Here is a 9,292-nt window from a genome sequence, read left to right on the forward strand (position 1 = left end):
CAGGAACCCCGACCCCAGCTCAGCTCTGCACCCGAGGGGTGCAAGCCGCCTTCTCCCGTCTACCGTCCTTGCTTCCAGGAACCCCGACCCCAGCTCAACTTCTGGACCTGAGGGGTGCAAGCCGCCTTCTCCCGTCTACCGTCCTTGCTTCCAGGAACCCCGACCCCAGCTCAGCTCTGCACCCGAGGGGTGCAAGCCGCCTTCTCCCGTCTACCGTCCTTGCTTCCAGGAACCCCGACCCCAGCTCAACTTCTGGACCTGAGGGGTGCAAGCCGCCTTCTCCCGTCTACCGTCCTTGCTTCCAGGAACCCCGACCCCAGCTCAGCTCTGCACCCGAGGGGTGCAAGCCGACTTCTCCCGTCTACCGTCCTTGCTTCCAGGAACCCCGATTCCAGCTCAGCTTTTGGCTCTGAGGGGGGCAGGCTGCCTTCTCCCCATCCAGCATCCTTGCTTCCAGGAACCCCGATCCCAGCTCAGCTTCTGCACCTGAGGGTGCCGGCCGCCTTCTCCCATCTACCGTCCTTGCTTCCAGGAACCCCGATCCCAGCTCAGCTTCTGCACCCGAGGGGTGCAAGCCGCCTTCTCCCCGTCTATGGTTCTTACTTCCAGGAACCCTGATCCCAGCTCAGCTTCTGGACCTAAGGGGTGCAAGCTGCCTTCTTCTCCCCGTCTAGCGTCCTTACTTCCAGGAACCCCGATTCCAGCTCAGCTTCTGGCCCTGAGGGGGGCAAGCCGCCTTCTCCCCATCTACCGTTCTTGCTTCCAGGAACCCCGATCCCAGCTCAGCTTCTGGATCTAAGGGGTGCAAGCTGCCTTCTCAGCATCTACCATCCTTGCCTTCTCACCGTCTACCTTCTTGCTTCCAGGAACCCCAATTCCAGCTCAACTTCTGCACCTGAGGGGTGCAAGTCCCCTTCCCACTGTCTACCGTCCTTGCTTCAAGGAACCCCAATTCCAGCTCAACTTCTGCACCTGAGGGGCGCAAGCTGCCTTATCACCATCAACCATTCTTGCTTCCAGGAACCCTGATTCCAGCTCAACTTCTGGATGTAAGGAGTGCATTTAGAAACTTACTTTTTTTTTTTTTTTTAAGATTTCATTGATTTATTTAACAGAGAAAGAGAGCACAAGCAGGGGGAATGGCAGAGGGAGAGGGAGAAGCAGGCTCCCAGCTGAGCAGGGAGCCTGATGCAGGACTCCATCCCAGGACCCCAGGATCATGACCAGAGCTGAAGGCAGCCACTTAACCAACTGAGCCAGGCAGGACCCCCTAAACTTCTGTTATTGTATCTTGTACTTCTTGATTCAAAGTGGTGCTGTGCATTTAGTCAGCTCTCTCTGAGCCTTCTGTATCCTGCTATCTTTGAGTCAGGATTTGTTTCCCTGAGGGAAGAAAGTGAGTGAGACCTTTAATCAGTGATCAGTTCTTTATGCTTTGGCTGAAAGGATGGTTATCTTTGAGTAACACCAAGACCGCAAGTTGCCCTGTATTTGGGATATCCTTCTTATGAGTAGTGTTAAAAAGAATAGGTCTTTCTTTGGGTTTTATTTTTTGAGAAAGAGAATCTTAGGATCTCGTGGCTCTGAGATTATGAAATCAAGGGTGGGATGCTGGGACTCCTGGGTGATTCAGCCGTTGAGCGTCTGCCTTTGGCTCAGGGCGTGATCCCAGAGTTCCCGGGGATTGAGTCCCACATCAGGCTCCCCACGAGGAGTCTGCTTATTCCTCTCCCTATGTCTCTGCCTTCTCTCTGTGTCTCTCATGAATAAATAAATAAAATGTTTAAAAAATTAAAAAGAGTGAGATGTTTGACCAAGCCACCCACAGGCCCCACAATGGGTCTTTTTTTTTTTAAGGGGGGGGTATCTCAGACAAAAAAATTCAACTGTCAAAGATTTAATTTACTTACTAATTAATGAGGCATATAAAATGATACAGTTGGTTCAGAGATAAATCCAAAAGGCAGACATGTATCTAGGCAGTAGGAATGAATTTGCTTAATAGCTGAACTTACTTAATAGATGCAGAACTGGTTTCTACAGTGAGGGAGGCACATCAAATGAACTTTGACCAGACAAAATTGACTTTATGTCTAATATCTATGGACAAGAATCACTAGCATTGCTATCAGGTCTCTGCTATTTGTAAAGTTATAAATAGCTTAAAGAAAGGAAAGACCCCGTGGAACCAGATAATCCGGAAGGGTGTGCCAGATGTTTGCTTGTTCACTGAAGACACCTAATAATCTTTTTGGCCCATTTCAAAGTCCTTCACAAGAAAGGAAGAGTGGAGGGATCCTCACCCCCACGATTCTCATCACCCCCACACTTGCTTTTTGATCCTGGTGTAGGCTTATTTATCATGACTTTGAAAGTGCACCCCTTGCTGTAGGAAATGGCATGGTAAAATCATTCATTAAAATATTTAACAGGGATGGCAGGCATTGACAAAAACAATTCTGTTTTTTAAGGGTTTTCATCTCTTTCTCAACAAAATTGGTATGTTTTTTAAAATCTCTTATGCAAGTCATTTCCCCTCGTCAAGCCTCAGCTTTTGTCTTGTTTATCTCTAAAATATGAGATTAGACTTGATTTCTACAGTTTCTTCCTGTTTTAAGACTGTAGTTCAACTCAGAGGTTTGGGTTTATTTTTTGTCGTTATTGTTGTTTTTACCTCTCCCTGATTTCACTGAGGCTCTGGGATAAGAAAACCTAGTATTTCCCATCCCTTTGGCAGGGATGGGAAATATCCCATGTCCCAAGCTAGTTCTGTTTATCCTTCAGGAGCTGGTTTCCAGCTCACCACTTGTCCCAGGAAGCAGCCCTTTTAAAGCAGAGGCTGCATTCAAACATATGAAAAGATGCTCAGGCTCATTCAAAGTAAAAGGAGTGAATGCAAATTTGAAGTACAAGGAGATGCCATTTTTCACTTAGTAGATTGGCAAAGATGAAAGTTTGGTAATACTTGATGTTGGCAAACAGACTCAGCTGATGCAATTGTAAATTTGTTCATCTTTTTGTAGCTCAAGATAGCAATATGAACCACAAAAATTTAAATGTACATGCCCTCTGACCCAGCAATTCCCCTTAGGACTTTATCCTACAGATAGACATAACCACATGCACAAAGCTGTTTGCACTTGAGTACATACGGTAGCATGCTGTAGAAGCAAAAAACTGGCAGCACCCTGCATGCTGTGAATATTTTAGGGAAAATATGTCGTACACACAAATAGGAATACTGTGCTGTACAATCGTAAAAAGAAATTGAGACAGATTTTCATGAATTCAAATGTATGGTCTTCAAGGTATATCAGGTTTATTATGTCAGACTATGTGTGTTCTTGTGTAAGAAAGCAGAGTGGGGGGCAGCCCCGGTGGCCCAGTGGTTTAGTGCCGCCTTCAGCCCTGGGTGTGATCCTGGAGACCGAGGATTGAATCCCACGTCAGGCTCCCTGCATGGAGCCTGCTTCTCCCTCTGCCTCTCTCTTTCTCTCTCTCTGTCATGAATAAATAAATAGTCTTTTTTAAAAATTAAAAAAAAATAAAGCAGAGTGGGGAGATATGTATGTTTATATGCACAGAGAATATCCCTGGACAGATAATACAAGAAATGGGTCTGTCATTTGTTAATTTTTTAACCACGTATTTATTTTTGAATACATGGAAACATAATGAAATGAGATAATACAACAATTGGCAAAACATTCAAATGTCATAGAATAGACTACCCAAAACGTGAAAAGCTCTTCTTTTCATCAGGGAAATGCAAACTTAAACCACAGTGAAATATTTACACACCCACCAGAATAACTAAAACGAAAAAGCACGAAGCATTGACAAGCATCTGGAGTAACTAGAACTTCCATACAGTGCTGGTGGGAAGGTCATTATTAAACCCCCATGGACAACTATTAGGAGTATCTGCTGACACTGAACATGTACAAACTTATGTTCACCAAAAGACATGTGCTAGAACGTTCACACAGCACTGTCCACAATTACCCCAAACTGGAAATAACCTAAATGCCCATGACTGGCAGAATGAATAAACAGTGTATACTCATACCATGAACTAACTGCTTTACAACAATAGAAATCAACCTCTCAAGTACATGTTGGGTTAAAGATGCTAAGACATAAGACCATGCATACTATATGATTCCATTACTAAAAGGTTCAAAATCAGGCAAAACTCATCTTTGTTATAGAAAGATGGCCCAACAGTGGTCACCATTGAATTAATCATACTCCATGGTTTGATCTGGGTGCTAGTTGTATGGGTGCCCACTTGGTGTCAGTTCATCCAGCTATGTACACTTGGGATTTGTGCACTCCATTTCAAGTAAACAGCGGGAGAGAAAGAGAAGGATGCTTCTAGAAGTTGTACAATGGAAAATCAGAGGTTTCTTCTGGAAGGGGGTTTGGGTTGTTCCTTATTTTTTACCATGGCCTTTGTGGTGTTGAATGCAACGGCCAAAATCGGGACGCCAGAAGGCTGACAGTCCACAAACCATGGCATTGGACCAGGCCCAGAGAGCCTAAAGAACCCAATGTACTATGATGTGTCCTGAATTCCTTTTTACAGGGACACCTCACCTCCAGTTGTGGGTAGAGCCTGCAGGGGCATCATGCCCATGCTTGGTGGGGAAGGTGTGTGGCTAGTGGACGTGTATGGAGAACCTACCGAGTCCCATGCTCTGGGCTTGGCCTTCTGTGTCACCTCAATAACTCTCATGCCCTTCAGTTCAGGAACTGTACCGTGGTGTCTTCCTCCCTGGAGTGCTATCTAAAATTTCCTCCTCCGTCCCATTCCCACGGTAGTTCACTTCCCCCCCTCCCTGCTTTGCTCCTTGTCACACCTCAGTTTTATTTATCATGTATCTTTTACTTAGTCACTTACTCCAGTGTTTATCCCTGGCTATAGCGCAAGCCTCATGAAAGGCAAATAGTTTTGTTGCTTTTGTCCACTAGCACGGCCCCAGTTCGATCAACCAATTAATATGCATGTAATGAGTGAGTGAACACACTATGGGTGGCTCCTTTAATAGATGAAGAAACAGGCTCAGGTTAAGCAGTGTGCTCAAGGTCATACAGCTAGGAGGGGAGAGCCAGGATTCAGGACAGATCTGTCTTTGCTGCTGTCATACACATATACTCCCTTCATCCTCACAGCCCTAGGAAGCTGGTGTGATCCCTTTGCACAGCTAATGAAACTGAGGCTCAGAATGAAGTGATTGCCCAATAGAAGCAGAAAGCACAGCTAGCCTGTGCTGCTTCCCTTCCGTCTGCCTGTGAAGATCCTGTTCTTCAGACCATTACAAACTCCTTCTTCAAGGAGCCAGAGGCCAGGCTGTGTACCAGTGCAGCTCTATACCAAGCCCTGATGGCTTGCTTGTTCCAGCTGCCAAAGGCCCCATCACCAAGTCTCCTGGAAGCAAGCGCCTGCCCATTTGTGCTCATCTTCTTGTCCCCACCCTTGTCTTAAACTCACTGGTTTATTTGACAAGCATTTAATGATCTACTCTGTATTTAGCACCTTGCTAGGTGCTGCAGACACATGAGTAAGCAAAACCAGACAATGTCCCTGCCTGTTACAGAGCACACAAACTAAGTGAACAAGTTAATAAGTGCACAATTACAAACAGGCGTTCCTATAAAGGAAAAGGATATTGTGTGGTGAAAGGGTATACCTGGGAATCTGGCCTGGCCTGGCCTGGCCTGGAGGTCACATGGCTTCGTTTTGGGTGTGATAGGTGAAGGACACGTGGGTATTTGATAAGCAAGGGGATGCAGGGGATAGAGGTAGAGGGTTCCAGGCAAAAGGGTAGATGGGGAGGACTTGTAGAAAGCAGCACGGATTGCTGGAAGTACTATAAGGGGCCAATGTGCAGAGGGTGAGGGAGAGTGAGGAGACCAGTCTGGAGAGCTTGGAAGGGCCAGGCCACGCTCCGCCCGAACAACCAGAAGGATTCTGGCTGTGTCAGGGGCAGTAGGAAGCCGCTGGAGGATTCAGTCACCTTTGTGGTTTCTAAAGGTGACTTTAGCTGCTTTGTGGAGAGCAGAGCTGGGGAAGGACAAGGATAGATGCAAGGAAATGTCAACTAATGTTGACAGAGCCATCGGGTTAGAGCACTCAGCATTTTGTCTAAAAGTATCTTTCCCACAGGTTACTAATTATTGACAAAGAGGGGGAAAAACCCTTTACAGTACAGAAATATGTTACCATCTCAACCAGTGGTCAACAGCATCAGCAATAATGAGACAACTGATACGGTGCCTCCTGGTCCGATGCCCTGAGGAGGACACATCCGTGCTGCTCAGCACTGCTCAGCACTGCTGCCCACACTGTGCTCCGTGACTATCGGGGGCAGGTAGAAAACCCACCCTGACAGACAAAACAACCAGCTTGTGCTCTAAATACGCATCAGTGCCTGGAAGGACACAGAAAAGCCGGGAACTATTCCAGCCTTTGAAGATGGAGGAAGGCGCCCCCAGCCAAGGGATGCTGGAGGTCCCCAGAAGCAGGATCAGCAAGGCCATCCTCCCCCAGGCCCTTCAGAAGGAAGGCAGCCCTGCCAATACCTTGATTTTAGAACTTGACCTCCAGTACTGTAAGATAATAAATCTGTGTTGTTATAAGCCACAACATTTGTGGCAATATGTTCCAAAGGGGGAGGAAATAGGCATGGTGGGCCACTAGAAGCAGAAGTGATGCTAAGTCACATCGCCTGGTTGTGCTCCTATTACTTTTTCAGAGCCATCCTCTAGTCAAAGTATTTTTGAGTATTGACTCAGCCATCCAATAAATTTACTATTTCTCCCACCCTTTCTTCATGTCCTTTATACAATATCACAAGATAGCTCAGCAAATGCTTTGTCCTGGATATCTGGTTGCATTCCCCCACCTGCTCAGAGTCTGTCTTCCTCAGTTTCCTGTGAGTTTCCAGAACCCCCCCCCCCGTGGGGACCCACACTCCCCATGCTCTTCACCCAAGGAGCCAGGTGGGGCTGATCCTCACTCCTCTCCAGGTATGGCCAATCCACTTATCCCCACAACCTGGCTTCAGAGATTGATTCAAGGGGTGAGCATGTGACCAATGTTGGTCCATTTAGATCAAATCCTAGGACTTCTTCTGGAAATACTGAAGGGCAGAGTCCTTTCCCCCTGGGGTTGCTAAGTTGAAAGAACTATTTGCCTGTTGTTCCTGAAGACCACCTTGTAAAAAAAGCACCTGATCCTAGAATGAAGCCAGCTCACAGGGAAGCAAGTAGGGGAGAGAGACTGAGCTCTGATGACATCACTGGCACCTCTGGATCCTGCTGAGCCAACCCCAGAATTTAGGTGTGTTATGTGAGTCAACATATTCCCTTTTTCTGGAAAAAAGTTTAAATTCTATGACTTACAATTGAAAGAATCCTGGTAAATACACCTTCCAGGTCCAAATACACTATTTCTAGCATATTTCCTGACTTAGCAGTCTTCACATTTCACAACAGAAATATGGTTAACCTAGCACTCATGACTTGGTCTTTGTCATCGGTGCTTCCTCTTCTGAGGGGTCACAAATATTTTTTTTGTGAGTAATCTGAGTATTTCCCACGCCCAATGTCCAGTTCACTGGCCCGTGGCTTGGAGAACTCTCTCCTCCACCCTTTTTTTAATGGCCACATGGCTCCCTCTCTCCAACCTTCCAGCAAAGTCAGATGATCTTTTATGAGATGGAGAGAGGGTTCACTTTAATCTCTTGAGAAATGATACTTTCCCCAAATGGAATCTGACCCTGAATGAGCTCACATTTTCCAGTTTTCCTGAATAGTTGTTATCACCAGAGTCAGGTCAGAGCTGCTTGAGTCTTGGCCTCATGCTGTGTTCACTCACTAAACTAGGTGAGGAGTTCCCCCATCCACAGATATAATCCTCTTCCCATAAAGCCCACCAGATGGGCTCGTATTCTGCTGGAGGCACTAACAGCATGCCCACCTATCTGTTGTGTCCACTTACGGGAATGAAGGCTACCTCACACTCCTTCCCTTCCTGAGTTCATATCAAACTTGAAATACTCCCACATCCAGCTTCTCATACATGCTGGCCACACCGAGCTGGTCAAGCAAATCTGGATCAGAAGCAGCTCTAGCACTGAGGGCCCCATAACTCCAGCTTTTTCCTTTTTGTTTCCTAAACTTTGCCAAGCAAGTCTTAATTCCGGGAGGTCATCTTCTCGGGGGCCAGCAGGTGCATTCAGGGCCCAGGAAAGATTCTTGGTCATCAGTTCACGTCACCTTTTTTCCTAAGTGGCAGAACTCCAGATCCTCCTGTGTAACCCCTACGACGAGAACCTGCAATTTTCTAAAACTGCCCTATTTCAGAGAGCACTGCATTTATTTAGCCGGGGCGTTATTATTTCATACAAGCAACCACCAGAAGGAGCACAAGAGCTCTGTAATGCAGCTGTGGAAACCTGTTTGCAGAATGTGAGCCCACTCTCTGGGATCATAACCTCTATTTGGCTGGTGCTGGAACCCAGTTTGACAAAACCTCCAAATTACTGGGAGTGTCAGTTTGTTTCTATAACCCCTTTCCTCTTGAAAAAGCTTCCATAGGAGACGTTCCTTTTTTTTTTTTTTAACCTCTTTTCTTCTCTTTTTAAATTTTAGAGACGTGGAGGAAGCAGGAACCCATTGGCCTGAAAGTCATTTACTCCATTTGCTGACCAGATGCAGACTGGCCTAGAACTTTTGGTGCAGCTGTCAGCTGTTAGTAAGATGCACCCCTTTAAAAAAATCAATCAGGCCTCAGATTGCCCTTGTATACCATGCATCCTTGCCTGACTTATTTTAAAAGTGTGCTAGTTACCGTCTCCCTGGAATGGGAAGATACGCAGGGCCCGGCAGCAAGGGGAACCAGGCCTCCCTCCCCGGCTCCAGGCCGGGGCTCCCCAGGCCTCCCGACCCAGGTCACCAAATCCCCCAGTCCCGAGCTCGCAGAGCGGCCCGTCCCACGCAGCGGTTCCCCGGGGGAGCCCTGGTTTCGAGCAGCCCCAGGAAACCGGGCTCCAGGACGTTCCGGAACCGCGGCCCACGGAGGAGCCCGAGCGCGCGAGCCGCGGCGGCAGGACCAGGGGAGGCGCGCCGCGACCCTCGGGCTCCAGCCGCCGGCAGCGCCCCGCCCCGTCACGTGACCCGCGCCCGGGCCGCCCGCGTGGGGCGGGGCGGGGCCACTCTCGCGCCTGCGCAGACGGCGCCGGGCGGGGGGCGGGACCGGCCAGCTGACTGACAGCTCGAGCGCTGG

This window comes from Nyctereutes procyonoides, unplaced genomic scaffold (genome assembly GCF_905146905.1).
Source record: "Nyctereutes procyonoides isolate TBG_1078 unplaced genomic scaffold, NYPRO_anot_genome, whole genome shotgun sequence".
Lineage (NCBI taxonomy): Eukaryota > Metazoa > Chordata > Mammalia > Carnivora > Canidae > Nyctereutes > Nyctereutes procyonoides.